The sequence below is a fragment of the Oncorhynchus nerka genome, linkage group LG5 (genome assembly GCF_034236695.1).
Source record: "Oncorhynchus nerka isolate Pitt River linkage group LG5, Oner_Uvic_2.0, whole genome shotgun sequence".
Classification (NCBI taxonomy): domain Eukaryota; kingdom Metazoa; phylum Chordata; class Actinopteri; order Salmoniformes; family Salmonidae; genus Oncorhynchus; species Oncorhynchus nerka.
The window spans coordinates 53,929,358-53,949,299 of NC_088400.1; the positions used below are offsets into that span (position 1 = coordinate 53,929,358).

The window sequence follows — 19,942 nt, forward strand, 5'->3', positions numbered from 1 at the left end:
CAATTGATGGACAATTATTAAAAGAAAGCAAGAGACGAAAGGGAATGTTTTTTACATTTGTTTTATTTGTCAAATATTTGGCTAAGCCTGGCTTTCTTTGGCACCCATGAATACACTCTACTGCACCATTAGGTGGTATGTCGAACTACCTTTAAATACATTTTTTCTTGACAGTAGCGGCAGTAGACGCGCTCATCAACGCGCTCATTGGGCGTTCGTTCTCTACACACATTTCGTTTTGGATTGGTCGACGTGACCTCCTCGCGTCTGATTGAGCGTGCACAATTCTATATTCCCGTAGTTTAAGATTTGCGTAGAGGGTCGACACTAGTTACCACAGTCACAAAGTCATAAACCCCGCCCATTTCTAAAATATATTTTCTTAAAATGTTTTTTTATCCTTACCGTATACCTAACCATGGCCTGAAATTAAGACCAAAAATTTACGTTTTCTTTTCATGAATCTTTACAATAGGGGCACATTGACTTTGTGGCTGTGCTATCTAGTGGAAATCGTGAAAAGAGATTCACCCACTCAATAGTTTAAGTAATTTGCGTTGTTCTGCTCGTAGTCTGACAAAGAGAAGTAGCAGACAGAGAAAGAAGGAATCAAAAGAGAATTTCAGATTTAGTGGAGCTGTATCATAACTATTTTCAACAAAAAAATACAATTGCGATAGTCTTTCACGTCGCCGTCAGCCAGCAAGGACAATTGCTTCCGTGTTTATGGGGGCGAAGTTGTCACTGAAACGTCCGTGCGTTTCTTTCGGCCTAAAATCGTGAATTTTGTTCATTTGTGTCCGATTTGAATGTTGGTCGGTCTGAGACTGGGAGCCGCCATGGCTGGTGCTGTCGGATCCTTTAGTCTCCATATAAGAATATGAAGATTTGCTATTGGACCTGATATTGTTTTCTTTGGGGAATCATTCAATGTAAGCAGACTTGACGTTCATGCCACTGTATGTAGCCTATTCCTGTTTATGGTTGTGTTTAAAAAAAAATGTACTGGCAACTTTGAGAGGCCCAATTTATGAGACACCTATCTCAGGACGTTATTTCATAGAATGCCTTTGTAACGTTAGCCTAGGTAAGTGACAAGAACATACAAAATAAAAGGAATGACAGATTCTTGCTGAATGTGGCTGGACGACAGCTCGAGACCTGACACAGCTGACCGGTTCGAAATTAGTTTGCTAGCTAGCTAGCTGGCTGGCTAGTTCGTGCTAGAACGATATTAGAAGAAGCAGACCTCTATCGTGGAATTAGCTACCAATTATATTTTAAGTCAAAGACTAATAGAACTGGAAAGTCAAAAGACTAATAGTACTGGGAAAAGTACGATTCGACTGAAGACGAAGCGGGGATATCTTGGATTGGAATATGTCGGGTCGGCCCAGAACCACCTCCTTTGCGGAGAGCTGCAAGACAGTGCCGCAGCCCTCAGCATTTGGCAGTATGAAAGTCAGCAGTAAGTATGACCATAGAGTTAAAACGCTAGTTTACGACAACAAAAAATCTGAAATGTTCTCTGCTTTTTTTGTCATAATACTCTGTTGCTGCTATTATGAGAAAGGGGTAAATTATTGATATATTGAAGTGGACTAGGCCTAGCCTAATTCACATTTAATACTGAAATGCCATATGGGTCCACACATTTTCAGACAGTAACGTTACTCTCCCATTCACTGTCCAAGTCATATGCTTAGTTAACCGTTGTCACCTAGACCCAACCAGTGCACTTAGAGCCACCGTCTGGTATTTTGCATGACGTTATTAGCATTATGTCTGGGATTATTGAGAAACGTGATCATACAATTTTTAAATGGATGGTAAGATACCATTGGAGCTTTCCAAATGATCACTGATCATATTATTAACGACCATAAAGTACCCTAGACGCAAAAGTATGTTTGCTTGTAGTGCTCAATGTGTAAACTAGTCAAAATGCCTCTGGCAGGAGGAGTGATCACTGCATTTGAGCCTTACCTCTACTTTAGAGATTGACCTCTTGATTTTTGGGAGTATCGAAACAATGGATTGGTGAAAGAGCTGATAGGGCATGCCTAGGGGAACACTGTCATGTCCAATCCACTCATTCCCCACCCTGCAGCTCTGAGGCAGACACACCATGGGTAGTGTTGATTGAGCTCTCTCGGGTATCGAGCAGGGTTAGGTCAGATGAAGCCCCGGGGCTGCAGAATTAATTCAGACCAGTAGATTTAGAGGTCTTCTACTGGATTGGAGAGCCTACAGTATGTACTGCAGGTCGGTTTTGCTAGACTGTTGGGTCAGGTGTCACCCACAGTATCATTGGTCTTTGCCAAAGGGTTTGTGGAAGTGGGATAAAAACCTAAAACGCCACTTAAATTTTCTGTAGGATTCCATTGTAGCTCCATTTCATTATACTCGCATCTAATGCCAATATAAGATTGCTTGGTTCATCAAAATAATAACTGGCACATAGGAGCATCAGCCTTTCACCAAATTCATTGATCTTCATCTAAATTCTCCATACTGGATGCTTTTGCTGCATAGGTCTACTTCTAGTAAAGCTTCAACATCTGGTAAATGAGGCTAGTTCTGACTACTACTACTTTTGGAGCTTCACACACAGCCAGCCAGGTCACACAGCTCATCAGCACTTTGTTCAGCTCAATAATTGACAAGTTGCTCAGCGCATGGAGAGCTGCTGGCCCCTGCTCTGCCGTGCAGCATCAGCAGACCCCAGAAAATGGGGGCAGCACCGGGACTTTCTGATTGGTTTGCAGAATCGGGTGTCTGCCTGCGTCTCTGAAGGTATCCATGGTTGGTCATATGACTCCAGTCAGTCCTGACCTGCTAGTGCTTTTTAAAATGTCTGTCTACTGAAAAGCCTGGTCAACCCTTGGAGAGCAAATAACTGTCTCGTTTCAACACATCAACTTAATTACATTATAAATGGGCCAAAACCAAGTTCCCATCTTTGGAGAGTCATCCTGTTTATGTGTGCACATAAGATGACAGTGGGCTATGCTCTTTTCTCTCACATAGACTTACAGGGCTTGACATTAACTTTTTAGTCACTTGTCCTAGGACAGATCTTTTTTTTACTTGTCCAAAATATCAAGTCACTTGTCCTCTTTACAAAATACAATACATGTTTTTTACCATAGAGAATCAAACAAAAATGTAGGCAACATGCTTTTAATTTTTTTAACGTTTATTATTATTATTATTATTTAGGCTTTTTTTAAGGCTCTCCTGGAGGATGGTTGGCCCCCCTTGGTAGCCTATAAAACATTGCAACATTACAATGACAACCAAGTACTTATGTTTTTATGAAATAATTCCCTCCAGGGCTCGAAATTAAGAGTGTCCCGCCATCCCTGGGACGATAAAAAAACATGCCTACAGTCCAAAACAGACTCTGGGACAGTTATGGGACCACTGCACATATATTTTTTATAAACAGCAATGAGGCTGATGCAGCAGGTCAGACCGTTTAGCTTAAAATGCTGATAAATATTTATTACTTCATATTATATGCTCAAAAATACGCACATGGCTCTGCATGAATGTTCCAAAATGCAATAAGGGGGAAAACACTGTGCGTGCGGTACGCTTTTGAGACAATCTGTTTAATGTGACGGAGATGAAAATATCCTTTAGAAATTAAGAAATAGGGGAGTTTTAAAGATGCGTCAACTAGCATGGGTTACTATTATGACTAGAATTATGCCTTTGGCTGCTGGACAATAAAACCAATGGAACATGAGAAATGCTGGTTTCAATAGCATATTAATCAAGCCTTTAGACATTAATGTTAATTATCCTTCATTATATTTGTCAAACATGACTGGCGTTTAACTTATGTTTATGTTATTAAAAGCCTCATTAAAGTTTGCCTACATTTTCTGCCGCCTTCCTCGTATCAGCATCGTTTTGGACATTAGACTAGCTAATATGCATATCACCTACACTTTGAAATGTAGACATTTTGAATATGAAAAATTGATTTGAATATTATTCGGATCGGAGTAATTGTTTGATATTGTGATTTATATATATTTTTTTACTAAAATCTATATTTTTACTTGTCCCAGACAAGAGGACAAGCGTTAATGTCGAGCTAGGCCTTTGTGTTTGCTTGCTTGTTTGCTGATGTACAAATGAAAGAACCTGGACAAAGATGTTGGGAAATAGCTCACCATAAGTTTACCTTTTTAGCCATCATTTGTATTCGGAGAAGGCTTTGCCCCCTAGTGGTGTATTCAAATCAAATCAAATTTTATTTGTCACATACACATGGTTAGCAGATGTTAATGCGAGTGTAGCGAAATGCTTGTGCTTCTAGTTCCGACAATGCAGTGATAACCAACAAGTAATCTAACTAACAATTCCAAAACTACTGTCTTATACACAGTGTAAGGGGATAAGGAATATGTACATAAGGATATATGAATGAGTGATGGTACAGAGCAGCATACAGTAGATGGTATCGAGTACAGTATATACATATGAGATGAGTATGTAGACAAAGTAAACAAAGTGGCATAGTTAAAGTGGCTAGTGACATAAGGATGCAGTCGATGATCTAGAGTACAGTATATACGTATGCATATGAGATGAATAATGTAGGGTAAGTAACATTATATAAGGTAGCATTGTTTAAAGTGGCTAGTGATATATTTACATCATTTCCCATCAATTCCCATTATTAAAGTGGCTGGAGTTGGGTCAGTGTCAATGACAGTGTGTTGGCAGCAGCCACTCAATGTTAGTGGTGGCTGTTTAACAGTCTGATGGCCTTGAGATAGAAGCTGTTTTTCAGTCTCTCGGTCCTATTACATAGTCTATTGTGTACTAGCCAGGAGGAAATGGAAATGGGGATCTGGAGAAGAAAGCATCAGATGTAATGTCCAGCTGGGGAGAGGAGGAGAAGGAGGACGTGAAGGCTGAGTATGTGAACATGGACGGATGACTGGGTGATATGCGGGTGGGTGAGGTGGCGGCATTGATCATAATTAGATATGTTCTCCAAGGGAAACGTTCAGTAGGCACCAAACAGTTGAAAACAGAGTAAACCCTAATCTTTGCAGCAGGTAGCCTAGCGGTTAAGAGCGTTGGGCCAGTATCTGTAAAATCGCTGGTTTGGAATCCCAGAGCCGGCAAGGTGGAAATATCTGCCGCTCTGCTCTTGAGCAAGGCAGTTAACCCCCAACAACAACTGCTACCGGGTGCCGATGACGTGAACGTAGATTAATTTGGATTAAATGCGGAAGACACATTTATGTTGAATGCATTCAGTTGTGCAACTGACTAGGTATGCCCAATTAGAAATACAAATGTTCATTTGTTTGCTATGGTGAGTCCTACTGAACATTAAACATGGTAATGAAGGTCAGTTGACATGCCTTGGGCTGCGTTTACACAGGCAGCACATTTCTGATGGTCAGCTTTGAAAAATATCTAATGTGAAAAAACCTGATGTGATTGGTCAAAGGACTAATTTAGGGTTAAAAGTTTTTTAATATGAATTAGACTGCTTGTGTAAACGCAGCCTTGGTGATGCAGTTAAAACAGCTGATAAAGAACCCTAATTGATTTGGGAGTCTACTGAAGGGACAAGTAAGTTTAAAGTCCTCATCTAATTGGATCATATGAGAAGACCAAAGTCCACCACATTTTCAAAAATAGCCTTTTTATGGTTTGTTCAAGTCATCATATATTATTTACGGCCATATGTTATCATCAAAAGCGCCTAATTTGTCTCATTCTTCCATGTGGTCTTGCGTTATGCTGTAACAGCATAACGCGATGTGAGATGCTCATAAAGAAGAGCGGTGCCGTTACGTAATTCCATTTCAGCTGCCCTTGATCCACTCTTAGTAACGCTTAGGGGAGAAAATTGGAGCCAGATATGAGACCTCAGCAGATCCTTCAAGACTGTCGCTAGCTGCCTGGCTGGTTGAACTGGCCTTTTTTCCCCCCCGCACCGACTCACTCCCCTCTGAATGAAAAATAGGATTACATTTGCTGTTTATTCTCAGCAGGCTTACTACGACCCGACTGTCACGAACATGCCAAGGGTCTTGTGACCAGTTCAGTGGGTTGTGCGTCTCCTCTGGCGTCCTGTTTCCTTCCTGTTGCTGAGCTACTGCTGCTCCGGCGTCAGGGCTTCTCCCCGTGGCCTTTGGGATTAACTCCGCTGGTAAGGAACCTCAAATAAATCAATGTCCTTATTGGCGGTTGTGCCACCGGCATACATATATTTGACTCGTGCGCATGATAGTCTTGACATCAGCTAATGTAGCCATAAGCAAAGTATAGCTTAATATGCACATTACACATCAAAGGGTTTGGGATTTTGTTTTGGGGAGCAGTTACTGCGTTACATCCCCCAGGTGTTAAGCCCTTGGTCTCAGTGTGTGGGTTATGTCTGTGTTTATTTTGCGGTATTGGCCTCACCTACAGGGCAGTATTTTGGGCTGAGTGTGTGTATGTAGCAACAGAGAAGCATCCTCCGCTTACAACACTATACTTAGTGGCACGGGTGCTCTTTCCCTCCCCGTTGTGCTAAACCGCACCTTATCAGAGGGAATCACGTGCTGACTCACCGTGGCAGAGGCACTATGGCAACCTATAAACCAAGCAGCGTTAGGATACGTCCTCACCTGGTTGTGGTTTGTGTTGGAGAAGGAATGCCAGTGTGTTAAGACACATTCTCATAAAAAAGCTGAAATTTATAGAAATTATGAATTTCTGTCAGTTGATAGCTTATGAGTATTGTCCATCAACATTCTGAATGATGGCAAGAAAAGGCTGGTTCCATCCATCTCTCACAGCTAAACTGAAAAAAGTTTAGGGAATTGGATGATCATAGCAATACTTTCTTAAAAAAAAAAAAATTAAAGGTGGCTCTGTATGAAAAAGGTTGTTCACAGCCTGTGTGTGTCAGAGAGATTTTGGGTGGGTGGGAAATGTGCCTGTGTTGTCACAGGCTCTGCTCTGACTCATCACATAGCAAAGTGCTGAGCCGGTATCGGGCTCCTCGTCACTCTGCTCACTTTGTTCTCAGAGGAACAGCTTTTGATCCAAAGGCTTTAATCAAACATGCTGTAAGGCAATGTTGAATACTCACACAACCACGCCTACAGTAGTATCACTAACTTGTTTCAGTTCTCTTCACACACACACACCAGCTTTTGGCAGTATTGGGCTAAGACACAAAAACACAAGCCTTTCCTTTACAGGATTGCTCAAGCAAATCAAACCCTCATTGCATTCTTCCCCTCGCCACGTTGAAGTGAGACATTATTCCTAGTGGATAAGCTGTTGTGTGCGATGAGCTTCACTTTCTCCCCAGTGTACTGCCCTGCTACAGTGCGTGCAGAAGGTAGACCCTTGTAATATAACGGCTAACCATATAGTGCTCAGGCCCTGCAGGCCTGCGCTCCAATCGTAATCGCATTTGTCTGTGTGAACGCATCGGTCTCAGTCTGTCTGCTGAACGTGGCGGCTGGGAACGTGGCCCCAGATCTGAAGAACTGGTATTAGCAGCATCATGATGCAACTGCAAACCTAGAACAGCTTGTGACTCGCTCGCTCGCTTAGTTACTCGCTCTGCATCCTGCCCCCTCTGAGGAGTTTCCAAAGCAGCTGGCCATGAACAAAAAAAGTATTTAGCTTTTAACCCCTGCCCTTATAAAGATTTTAAAATTAAATCTATACTGCAGTCAATGACAGTACTCTGTGTATGCAGGGTTGGGTAGGTTACTTTCTAAATGTAATCTGTTAGTTACTAGTTACATGTCCAGAATTGTAATCAGTAATGTTTTGGATTACCCAAACTCGGTAATCTGATCACTTTCAGTTACTTTTGGATTACTTTCCATTAGGCATTAGAAGAAGACAAATTATCTATCAAATGTATTTGGCGTCATCATAGTGGTCTCTGACTTGGGCCTTGTTTCAACGCTGAATTTAATGTCATTGAGAAAACAAAGGTGCGATAATATATTTTTTTTTACATTTACATTTAAGTCATTTAGCAGACGCTCTTATCCAGAGCGACTTACAAATTGGTGCGTTCACCTTAAGACATCCAGTGGAACAGCCACTTTACAATAGTGCATCTAAATCTTTTAAGGGGGGTGAGAAGGATTACTTTATCCTATCCTATTTATCCTATTTTTCACAAACATACTTTCTGAATGTAATCCAAGAAGTAATCTAGTTTTTCAAGTGTCTGTAATCTGATTACAATATTTTAGCTGGTAACGAAGCTGGTTAGTTTTTTCATAGTCAGATTACATGTAATCATTTACTCCCCAACCCTGTATTTGTGTGAGGAGGACCGTTTTGATTGTGAAGCTTGTTTTCAAGAACTGAGTGACCAAATGGCAGCTGTGTCTCTGAAACCAGATCTCTATCATTTCCAACCTAAGAGCATCATGTGTTGTCTGTGTCCGCTTGTTTGCGTCGCCTGCAAGTCTGTGTGAATGGTTCTCAGCTTGCATCCCTCCCTGCGTACATTTGATAATGTGCATCTGGGTAGTGTATCGACTCTGTTGATAATGGTAGCCAGTGTGATGTTATGATGATAGTGTGAGTCAGTGTACAGAAGGAAATGAAAGGCTTTGATGTAGCTGTTGACGTGGGCCGAGCCTCTGGTCCCTGTGGGGAGGGGAAATGGCTCACCACCAGTCAGGCTTTGGAATGTGCGAGGAAAATGTAGGTATGTGCTCAGAACTCGGTACTACCGGGAACACATTACATGAGTTCTGCAATCCAAGAGGTTTCGCATTACCTTTCCATTACACAACTCTGGAAAATGTCTAATTAAAAGTTGTAAGATGCCTGGCTTTCATGTGTAGCTCATAGCAGAATGTTGGGCATGTTATGGGAAGTGTATTAGTGACATAACAATTTCAAACATAATATTTTCGTAGTATTAACCCCAATGATGATTAATGGGGGATAACATTAATCTGAAGGTATCAACATAATATGGCAAAAAAAATCCTGTGACACTGTCTGAGACAGTCCTGTAACTGTCTGACTGTCAGTCAGGCACGATCTCTGTCTGTTCAGCAAGAGGTCATTTTTGTCTCTGGACTTAAGACAGTCTAAACTAAACCTTTCCAATCTAAGCCTTAAGGGTGTCCCACAACAAGGTGTGTAAACCTGTTGACAGAGCAATAATACTAAACCATTTGTTCAGAAATGTTTACAGAGCTCTATCTGGTCAATTGTTTCCATGTTTTCTGTGGGGCTGACCCTCCATAACCCACATCCTAGCCCTGACTTAGGAAATGGGAAGCCGCCAGTGTTAGGGGCCAGTCAGTCCCTTATAGGAATGGAGGGAGGGTTGGGCTGTCAGTAGACCAGGGCTCTCCAACCCTGTTCTTGGAGAGCTACCATCCTGTAGGTTTTCGCTCCAACCCTAATCTAGTGCACCTGATTCTAATAATTAGCTGGTTGATTAACTGCATCAGGTTAGTTACAACCGGGGTTGGAGAGCGAACCTACAGGAAGGCAGCTCCCCAGGAACAGGGTTGGAGAGCTCTGCAGTAGACCATTGAACTAATTGTTCTGGTCATGTGATCAAATGTTATTAGTCACATGCGCCAAATACAAGTGTAGACTTGACCGTGAAATGGTTACTTACAAGCCCTTAACCAACAGTGCAGTTCAAGAAGAAGAAAATATTTACCAAGTAGACAAAAATAAAAAGTAATAATAAAAGTAACACAAGAATAACAATAACGAGGCTATATACAGGGGGCACCGGAACCGAGTCAGTGTGCAGGGGTACAGGCTAGTTGAGGTAGCCTGTACATGTAGGTGGGGGCGAAGTGACTATGCATAGGTAACAAACAAACACAGCGAGTGTACAAAAGGGATGCGGGGAGGGGTCAATGTAAATTGTCCGGTGGCGATTTTATGAATTGTTCAGCAGTCTCATGGTATGGCTTGTGGGTAGAAGCTGTTGAGGAGCCTTTTGGTCCTAGACTTGGCTTGCCGTGCGGTAGCAGAGAAAACAGTCTATAACTTGGGTGACTGGAGTCTCTGACAATTTTATGGGCTTTCCTCTGACACCGCCTATTATATAGGTCCTGGATTAGAGGTCGACCGATTTAATCGGAATGGCCGATTTAATTAGGGCCGATTTCCAAGTTTTCATAACAATCGGAAATCTGTAAAAAAAAAAAAATTGACGCAGATTTTGCCGGATTATTTATTCATAAATTTTTTTCACACCTTTTGTCTAGGCAAGTCAGTTAAGAACACATTCTTATTTTCAATGACGGCCTAGGAACGGTGGGTTAACTGCCTGGTTCAGGGGCAGAAAGACAGATTTTTACCTTGTCAGCTCAGGGATTCAATCTTGCAACCTTACGGTTAACTAGTCCAACGCTCTAACCACCTGCCTCTCATTGCACTCCACGATGAGCCTGCCTGTTACGCGAATGCAGTAGAAGCCAAGGTAAGTTGCTAGCTAGCATTAAACTTATCTTATAAAAAACAATCAATCAATCATAATCACTAGTTATAACTACACATGGTTGATCTTACTAGTTTATCTAGCATGTCCTGCGTTGCATATAATTGATGCATTGCGCATTCGCGAAAAAGGACTGTCGTTGCTCCAACGTGTACCTAACCATAAACATCAATACCTTTCTTAAAATCAATACACAGAAGTATATATTTTTAAACCTGCATATTTAGCTAAAAGAAATCCAGGTTAGCAGGCAATATTAACCATGTGAAATTGTGTCACTTCTCTTGCGTTCATTGCACGCAGAGTCAGGGTACAGTGCCTTGCGAAAGTATTCGGCCCCCTTGAACTGAAAACTGCTGTTCACAAATGCTCTCCATCCAACCTCACTGAGCTCGAGCTGTTTTGCAAGGAGGAATGGGAAAAAAATTCAGTCTCTCGATGTGCAAAACTGATAGAGACATACCCCAAGCGACTTACAGCTGTAATCGCAGCAAAAGGTGGCGCTACAAAGTATTAACTTAAGGGGGCGGAATAATTTTGCACGCCCAAATTTTCAGTTTTTGATTTGTTAAAAAAGTTTGAAATATCCAATAAATGTCGTTCCACTTCATGATTGTGTCCCACTTGTTGTTGATTCTTCACAAAAAAATACAGTTTTATATCTTTATGTTTGAAGCCTGAAATGTGGCAAAAGGTCGCAAAGTTCAAGGGGGCCGAATACTTTCGCAAGGCACTGTATATGCAACAGTTTGGGCCGCCTGGCTCATTGCGAACTAATTTGCCAGAATTTTACGTAATTATGACATAACATTGAAGGTTGTGCAATCTAACAGCAATATTTAGACTTGGGGATGCCATCCGTTAGATAAAATACGGAACGGTTCCATATTTCACTGAAAGAATAAACGTTTTGTTTTCGAAATAATAGTTTCCGGATTCGACCATATTAATGCCCTAAGGCTCGTATTTCTGTGTGTTATGTTATAATTAAGTCTATGATTTGATAGAGCAGTCTGACTGAGCGGTAGTAGGCACCAGCAGGCTCGTAAGCATTCATTCAAACAGCACTTTTGTGCGTTTGCCAGCAGCTCTTCGCAATGCTTCAAGCATTGCGCTGTTTATGACTTCAAGCCTATCAACTCCCGAGATTAAGCTGGTGTAACCGATGTGAAATGGCTAGCTAGTTAGCGGGGTGCGCGCTAATAGTGTTTCAAAAGTCACTCGCTCTGAGACTTGGAGTAGTTGTTCCCCTTGCTCTGCAAGGGCCGCGGCTTTTGTGGAGTGATGGGTAACGATGCTTCGAGGGTGGCTGTTGTCAATGTGTTCCTGGTTTGAGCCCAGGTAGGGGCGAGGAGAGGAACAGAAGCTATACTGTTACACTGGCAATACTAAAGTTCTTAAAAGAACATCCAATAGTCAAAGGTATATGAAATACAAATGGTATAGAGCGAAATAGTCCTATAATTGCTATAATAACCTCAAGCTAAAACTTCTTACCTGGGAATATTGAAGACTCATGTTAAAAGGAACCACCAACTGTCATATGTTCTGAGCAAGGAACTTAAACTTTTTTACATGGTACATATTGCACTTTTACTTTCTTCTCCAACACTTTGTTTTTGCATTATCTAAACCAAATTGAACATGTTTCATTATTTATTTGAGGCTAAATTGATTTGATTAATTGTATTATATTAAGTTAAAATAAGTGTTCATTCAGTATTGTTGTAATTGTCATTATTACAAATAAATACATTTAAAAAAAGTAATGGGCCGATTAATCGGTATCTGCTTTTTTTTTTGGTCCTCCAATAATTTGTATCTTAGTTGAAAAATCATAATCGGTCGACCTCTAGTATACATGCAGGGGACACTATGTTTCTGTGCTTTTCGGGACCATAAATGCAATTCTTCCATTTTAAGAAAATACCTCAAATAATGAAGAGAGAAGAATAACAAATAATTAAAGTGTTGTTCAGGAGTCAGGGGCAGGTCCACAGAAATAGAATTACTCGAAGGGATAAAGACCCATCAGGCCAGTGCAATTTTACTCAATACTCATTGTAGAACAGGACTTAGGAATGTTAGGAATCCAATTGGCCAGTCTACCACAGAAATACAATTACTAGAACAGACATTCCTATCAGACCCAATCTCTTCATGCAGTGCTAAACTGAGAGAGAGCAGCCAATGGATAGATGCTCCAGTGTGTGACTATAGGATTATTGCACAGCTGCCCAAAGTGTGATGCAGTGGTCAGGGTAGGGATTTTCATTAAGGGCCTTTTGCTTTAATGTGCTTTGCTCTGTCTCTCCTTTCAGACCCAGAGATGAGTACAGGGGTGTTGTTAGAGGTTTTACCACAGGAAGAGGTGTTGAGGCCTACACCCTGGTGTCGGGTTTCTCTTTTGACATTTCGAGGATAAACAATAGTCACTGACTGTAGACACTGTCAAACACATTAGAATAATGAACAGTCTTGTCAAATCTGTAATCTCTGATTGTCAGTCTTTAACTTCAGTGATCACCATTATAATCAACATTGTCCTCATTACAATTCCATCCCCTGCAGTAGTAACATGGTGTCAGGCTTCCGGTTGGGTGCTTGTTTTCTGTGCGTGTGTGTTCAGAGGAGGAGGAGATGCCTAATTTGGCAGTACTCTCTGCTCTGTCCCTCCCTTCCCTGTCAGGCTTTGGCAGCTCTGACATTTTGCTCCACTTTCCTGCTACTCAGCACAGAAAGGGAGGAAGTGCGTGACCTGGAGTGGTCTGACCCGCGAGACCAAATTCCCATCTATTCTACTGCATTACGAGCTCAGTGGCTTCCTACATAGAGATGCAGCGTGTTCAGACAGGATTGGCACATTGATAATGTGTATTTAACATTTTGTTAAAACGCTAGTATTTCCTCTATCCCTTGACTTCTGACCCAGACGGTAGCAACGCTGTACAGAGTTCAGTGCTGGATCCCCCGATGTAGCTGTTGTGAAATTCTGCTGCTGCAATGTCTCTTCCCTCGTCAAGCCTCTGCTGTAGCCAAGGCAGTAATATCAGAGGTCAGTGTTAGAGGGGCATTAGGGCACTCTGTGTGTGCACACAGAGATATGTAAGTAGTGGTTGTAAAACAGATTGCAGGGTGCTAAGAGGTCAGTGCTACACCAACACCCCTACATGGTATAATCACTAATATATAGGCCTAGAGCTAAATCTTCAAAGTATGGAGTGGCCATTTTAAAGCGTCTGGGGAAAGAAGAATCCCGCTGTATTTAACAAACCATCAAGCCCACTCTACGTTCATTGCAAGATCTGAGATTATCTCTAGTAAATTGGTGAGAGTGGCTGCCAGGCCAAGGTCATGTTCATTAGGACTCTGGAATGCTTTAAAACATTTAGCCAAGGAAAGCAATTAGGCTTTTTTTCTTTTCTTATTGAACATGTCCAGGTAGTCTCTCCTTGTTCCAGAGTGTTTTCTAATTATTCAGTTTTGGTGTCTAATGGATACCCAGGACTAATATTTTCCAAGCAAGTCATGGATTTTACTTCCCGCATGTCTTCCTTGCAAACAGTGGCGTAGAAAGGCTCAATGGTTGTGCGAACGGCCTTGTACATCAAGCTTTCTTACATCAGGACCTCTATACCAGGCGGTGTCAGAGAAAGGCCCCAGCCACCCTAGTCATAGACTGTTCTCTCTGCTACCGCACGGCAAGCGGTACCGGAGCGCCAAGTCCAAGAGGCTTCTAAACAGCTTCTATCCCCAAGCCATAAGCCTCCTGAACATCTAATTAAATGGCTACCCAGACTATTTGCAGTGCCCCCCCCTCACCCCCTCTTGACAACAGAGAGTAGCAGTGGGGTATTCTATTCATAGTCACTTTAATAAATCTACCTACATGTACATACTACCTCAAATAACCGGTGCCCCCCGCACATTGACTCTGTATCTTTACCCCCCCGTATATAGTCTCGCTATAGTTATTTCACTGCTGCTCTTGAATTACTTGTTACTTTTATCTCTTATTCTTATCTGTATTTTTTTAAACTGCATTGTTGGTTAGGGGCTCATAATTAAGCATTTCACTATAATACACCTGTTGTATTCGGCGCATGTAACTAATAAGATTTGCTTTGATGGGGCATGCTGGTGGAGTTTGCTAGCAGTTTTAGGCTGTATAATGTCATTTTGGCTTGTCAATTTCCAGAAACAGCATTGTGGTAGACTTCATCATGATGATGCACTTCTTGGAGCGTTCAACCACATTTTAGTTCGTAGAAGAGTAGTACTTTAGGGATTGACAGGTTCTGACACTGCTATTTATAAAGCTTTGTCCAATCAATCAATCAATCAAATGTATTTATAAAGCCCTTTTTACATCAGACAATGTCACAAAGTGCTGTATAGAGACTCAGCCTAAAACCCTAAACAGCAAACAATGCAGATGTAGATGCACGGTGGCTAGGAAAAACTCCCTAGAAAGGCAGGAACCCAGAAAGAAACCTAGAGAGGAACCAGGCTCTGAGGGGTGGCCAGTCCTCTTCTGGCTGTGCTGGGTTGACATTATAACAGTACATGGCCAAGATGTTCAAATGTTCATAGATGACCAGCAGGCTCTAATAATAATAATTACCACAGTGTTTGTAGAGGGTACAACAGGTCAGCAGCTCAGGAGTAAATGTCTGTTGAATGTGAGCATTCAGAGTTGGAGACAGCAGGTACGGTTGCAAGAGGGAGAGTCGAAAACAGCAGGTCCGGGCCGGGACAAGGTAGCACGTCCGGTGAACAGTTCAGGATTCCATAGCCGCAGGCAGAACAGTTTAAACTGGAGCAGCAGCACGACCAGGTGGACTGCAGACAGCAAGGAGTCATCAGGCCTGGTAGTCCTGAGGCATGGTCCAAGGGCTCAGGTCCTCCAAGAGAGAGAAAGAGAGAGAGAATTAGAGAGAGCATACTACAATTCACACTGGACAACGGATAAGAAAGAAGAAATACTCCAGACATAAGACTGACCAAAACCCCCCGACACAAACTAATGCAGCATAAATACTGGAGGCTGAGACGGGGGGTCGGGGGACACTGTGGTCCTGTTCGACGATACCCCCGGACAGGGTCACCTAGGCAGGATATAACCACACCCACTTTGCCAAAGCACAGCCCCAACACCACTAGAGGGATATTTTCAAACCACCAACGTACTACCCTGAGACAAGGCTGAGTATAGCCCACGAAGATCTCCCCCACAGCATGAACCCGAGGGGGGCTCCAAACCCGGACAGGAAGATCACGTCAATGACTCAACCCACTCAAGTGACGCACCCTTCCTAGGGACGGGATGGAAGAGCACCAGTATGTCAGTGACTCAGCCTCCATAATAGGGTTAGAGGCAGAGAATCACGGTGGAGAGAAGGGAACCGGGCAGGCAGAGAGAGCAAGGGCGGTTTGTTGCTCCAGTGCCTTTCTGTTCCCCTTCACACTCCTGGGCCAGACTACACTCAATCATATGACCCACTAAAGAGATTTATCTTCAGTAAAGACTTAAAGGTTGAGACTGGGTCTGCATCTCTCACATGTATAGGCAGACCATTCCATAAAAATGGAGCTCTATAGGAGAAGGCCCTGCCTCCAGCTGTTTGCTTAGAAATTCTAGGGACAATGAGGCCTGCGTCTTGTGACCGTAGGGTATGTGTAGATATGTACGGCAGGACCAAATCGGAGAGATGGGTAGTAGGAAACCCATGTAATGCTTTGTAGGTTAGCAGTAATCAGCCCTAGCCTTTACAGGAAGCCAGTGTAGAGAGGCCGGCACTGGAGTAATATGATAGAATTTGGGGGTTTTAGTCAGGGTTCTAGCAGCTGTGTTTAGCACTAACTGAAGTTTATTTGGTGCTTTATCTGAGTAGCCAGAAAGCAGTGAAAGTTAACATTATGTTTCTGAATGACATCACCAAGAGGTAAAATATATTTGTGAAAACAATAGTGGTCTGAAAACAGTGCAGTCTAGGATTGTTTGGTGCTTTTTGGGTTTGTGTTGAGGTCCACGGCCAGGTGCCAGCCATAACGGTAGGTTAGAAGAGCCCTTGCGATCTGCATACAATGAAGGCTTAGGGCCAAGTGGGGTGGGTAAAAGAGTGATTTGGAATCGGCTGTTAGTGTTCGTCTTGGTCTGTCAACTCACACCTCCATCAGACTTTCATGTTGTCAAAAGTTGCGATGGCGATGTGCAGTTGTTGAATTGGAGCTGTTATGCGGGGAAACATTTGGTGCCTGCAGCGCTGCTTCAAACTAGGAACAGTACTAGGAACGTGCTTAGCCGTTTGCAGTGCACCCCACCCACACATTATCTTAGACTAAAACTACATCCTCATTTTCACCACAACCTTTACGCCTATACCTTTTATCCTTCTACTGTACTTTCAGGCTGTCATTAGGGTGTCTGCCAGAGCCGGTTAACATGGGTAGCCCTGCTCCTAGGAAATTACTCATAGAAAAAAAAAGTGGGTTAGTACAGCTTCCAATTTCTGGCTTACAGGCTTCAGTCTCAAATCAAATTTATTTGTCACATACACATGGTTAGCAGATGTTAATGCGAGTGTAGCGAAATGCTTGTGCTTCTAGTTCCGACAATGCAGTAATAACCAACAAGTAATCTAACTAACAATTCCAAAACTACTGTCTTATACCCAGTGTAAGGGGATAAAGAATATGTACATAAAGATATATGAATGAGTGATGGTACAGAGCAGGATGGGCAAGATACAGTAGATGGTATCGAGTACAGTATATACATATGAGAGGAGTATGTAAACAAAGTGGCATAGTTAAAGTGGCTAGTGATAATGTATTACATAAGGATGCAGTAGATGGTATATACGTATGCATATGAGATGAATAATGTAGGGTATGTAAACATTATATTAGGTAGCATTGTTTAAAGTGGCTAGTGATATATTTTACATCATTTCCCATCAATTCCCATTATTAAAGTGGCTGGAGTTGAGTCAGTGTGTTGGCAGCAGCCACTCAATGTTAGTGGTGGCTGTTTAACAGTCTGATGGCCTTGAGATAGAAGCTGTTTTTCAGTCTCTCGGTCCCAGCTTTGATGCACCTGTACTGACCTCGTCTTCTGGATGATAGCGGGGTGAACAGGCAGTGGCTCGGGTGGTTGTTGTCCTTGATGATCTTTATGGCCTTCCTGTGACATCGGGTGGTGTAGGTGTCCTGGAGGGCAGGTAGTTTGCCCCCGGTGATGCGTTGTGCAGACCTCTCTACCCTCTGGAGAGCCTTACGGTTGTGGGCGGAGCAGTTGCCGTACCAGGCGGTGATACAGCCCGCCAGGATGCTCTCGATTGTGCATCTGTAGAAGTTTGTGAGTGCTTTTGGTAACAAGCCACATTTCTTCAGCCTCCTGAGGTTGAAGAGGCGCTGCTGCGCCTTCTTCACGATACTGTCTGTGTGAGTCTGAGAGAGATGCAGTGACGAGAGAGGATGAGAAATGTTACAGGAGCTTCTTGGTGTAAAGACTGTGTGGCTGAATGAGTTGTCCTTTACTGCATCTCTTGTGTGACATTTGCTTTATTCTCTTTCTTTCTCTCAGGAGACAAAGATGGCAGTAAGGTGACCACAGTGGTAGCGACCCCAGGCCAGGGCCCCGACCGGCCGCAGGAGGTCAGCTATACAGACACTAAGGTCATCGGCAACGGCTCGTTCGGTGTGGTCTACCAGGCTAAACTGTGTGACTCCGGGGAGCTAATAGCCATCAAGAAGGTTCTGCAGGACAAGAGGTTCAAGGTGAGGACCATTTCACTGCAGAGGCGAATACATCGGAGAGTATTTGTTGCACCGTGTGTTTTTGAGTAACGACAGTTCTTTGTCTTGAGGCCATTGAGTCGCTGTCAGTATGACGTCACTGAAACTAGATCCCTAACTGGAGTCTCACATTAAATGGGCTCACATTTATACTGTCATTTGACTGAAAATACTAGGTTTGTCAGGTCACTTATCGCTGTGAGACTGCTCTCTCATGGTGATCGTAGCCTGCCGTACCACACTGATAGGCGTTTGGTTAATCATCCTGGCAGTTGGCCTGTGCATGATGCCCTAGTCCCCAGTGATGTCATGTCTCGTGAGAACACACCCCTTCCTGTTGGAGCTGAAATGGGGCGGAGTCTCATCCCTCCCTAGTCCAGCTTCAGCTCAAGCATTGAGTTGATGATTAGTTAATCTCTTCTTGTCGCACCCAAAAGGAAACTCAACCCATGGATTTCCTCAGACTGACGTAACTGTGTTAATAAACAAGTGCTGCAATGGCTGCACAGTGCCAGTGTTTGAAATAGCTTGTAATGTGTCTCTGGGTAATGTGCTCCCTGTTCAGATATCACTGACATGATTTGACCCCCATTCAATTATGGCTGTCACTGTTTTACAATGATCTATGATAGTTGTAGCTGGCCTAAATTATCCATGTGTGGGCTTCTAATTTAAGACCCTAACAGGGTGCCAAACTCAGAATAGATATTCTCAGTTTCTTATCTTGAACGTTTCACTAGCTCTGTGATGGACACACATGGTTGTGTTTTAGCTATTTCCCAAATCTCTCCTCGAGTACCCCTTGCCATTCCACTTGTTTGATCTATTCTAATACTAGCACACCTGATTTAACCAACAAGGTGTTGAACCAGGTCTCGCTCGCTCGCATTCTCCTCCTCTCTCTCGCTTTCTCCTCCTCTCTCTCGCTTTCTCCTCCTCTCTCTCGCTTTCTCCTCCTCTCTCTCGCTTTCTCCTCCTCTCTCTCGCTTTCTCCTCCTCTCTCTCGCTTCCTCCTCCTCAATCTCGCTTCCTCATTCGCTCGCTCGCTTCCTCATTCGCTCGCTCGCTTCCTCATTCGCTCGCTCGCTTCCTCATTCGCTCGCTCGCTTCCTCATTCGCTCGCTCGCTTCCTCCTTCGCGCTCGCTCGCTTCCTCCTTCGCGCTCGCTCGCTTCCTCCTTCGCGCTCGCTCGCTTCCTCCTTCGCGCTCGCTCGCTTCCTCCTTCGCGCTCGCTCGCTTCCTCCTTCGCGCTCGCTCGCTTCCTCCTTCGCGCTCGCTCGCTTCCTCCTTCGCGCTCGCTCGCTTCCTCCTTCACGCTCGCTCGCTCCCTCCGCTCGCTCGCTCGCTCGCTCCCTCCTTCGCGCTCGCTCGCTCCCTCCTTCGCGCTCGCTCGCTTCCTCCTTCGCGCTCGCTCGCTTCCCCCTTCGCGCTCGCTCGCTCGCTTCCCCCTTCGCGCTCGCTTACCCCTTCTCGTTCGCTTACCCCTTCTCGTTCGCTTACCCCTTCTCGTTCGCTTCCCCCTTCTCGCTCGCTTCCCCCTTCTCGCTCGCTTCCCCCTTCTCGCTCGCTTCCCCCTTCTCGCTCGCTCGCTTCTCCCTGCTCGCTCCCTTCCCCCTTTTCGCTCGCTCGCTTCCCCCTTTTCGCTCGCTCGCTTCC

General features: G+C 43.6%; 1 pseudogene; it reads left to right on the forward strand.

The window, feature by feature from the left end:
- The first annotated feature begins 522 nt into the window (after positions 1-522).
- The window catches only part of LOC115129638 (glycogen synthase kinase-3 beta-like), a 42,846-nt pseudogene continuing 23,426 nt past the window's right edge, over positions 523-19,942 (forward strand).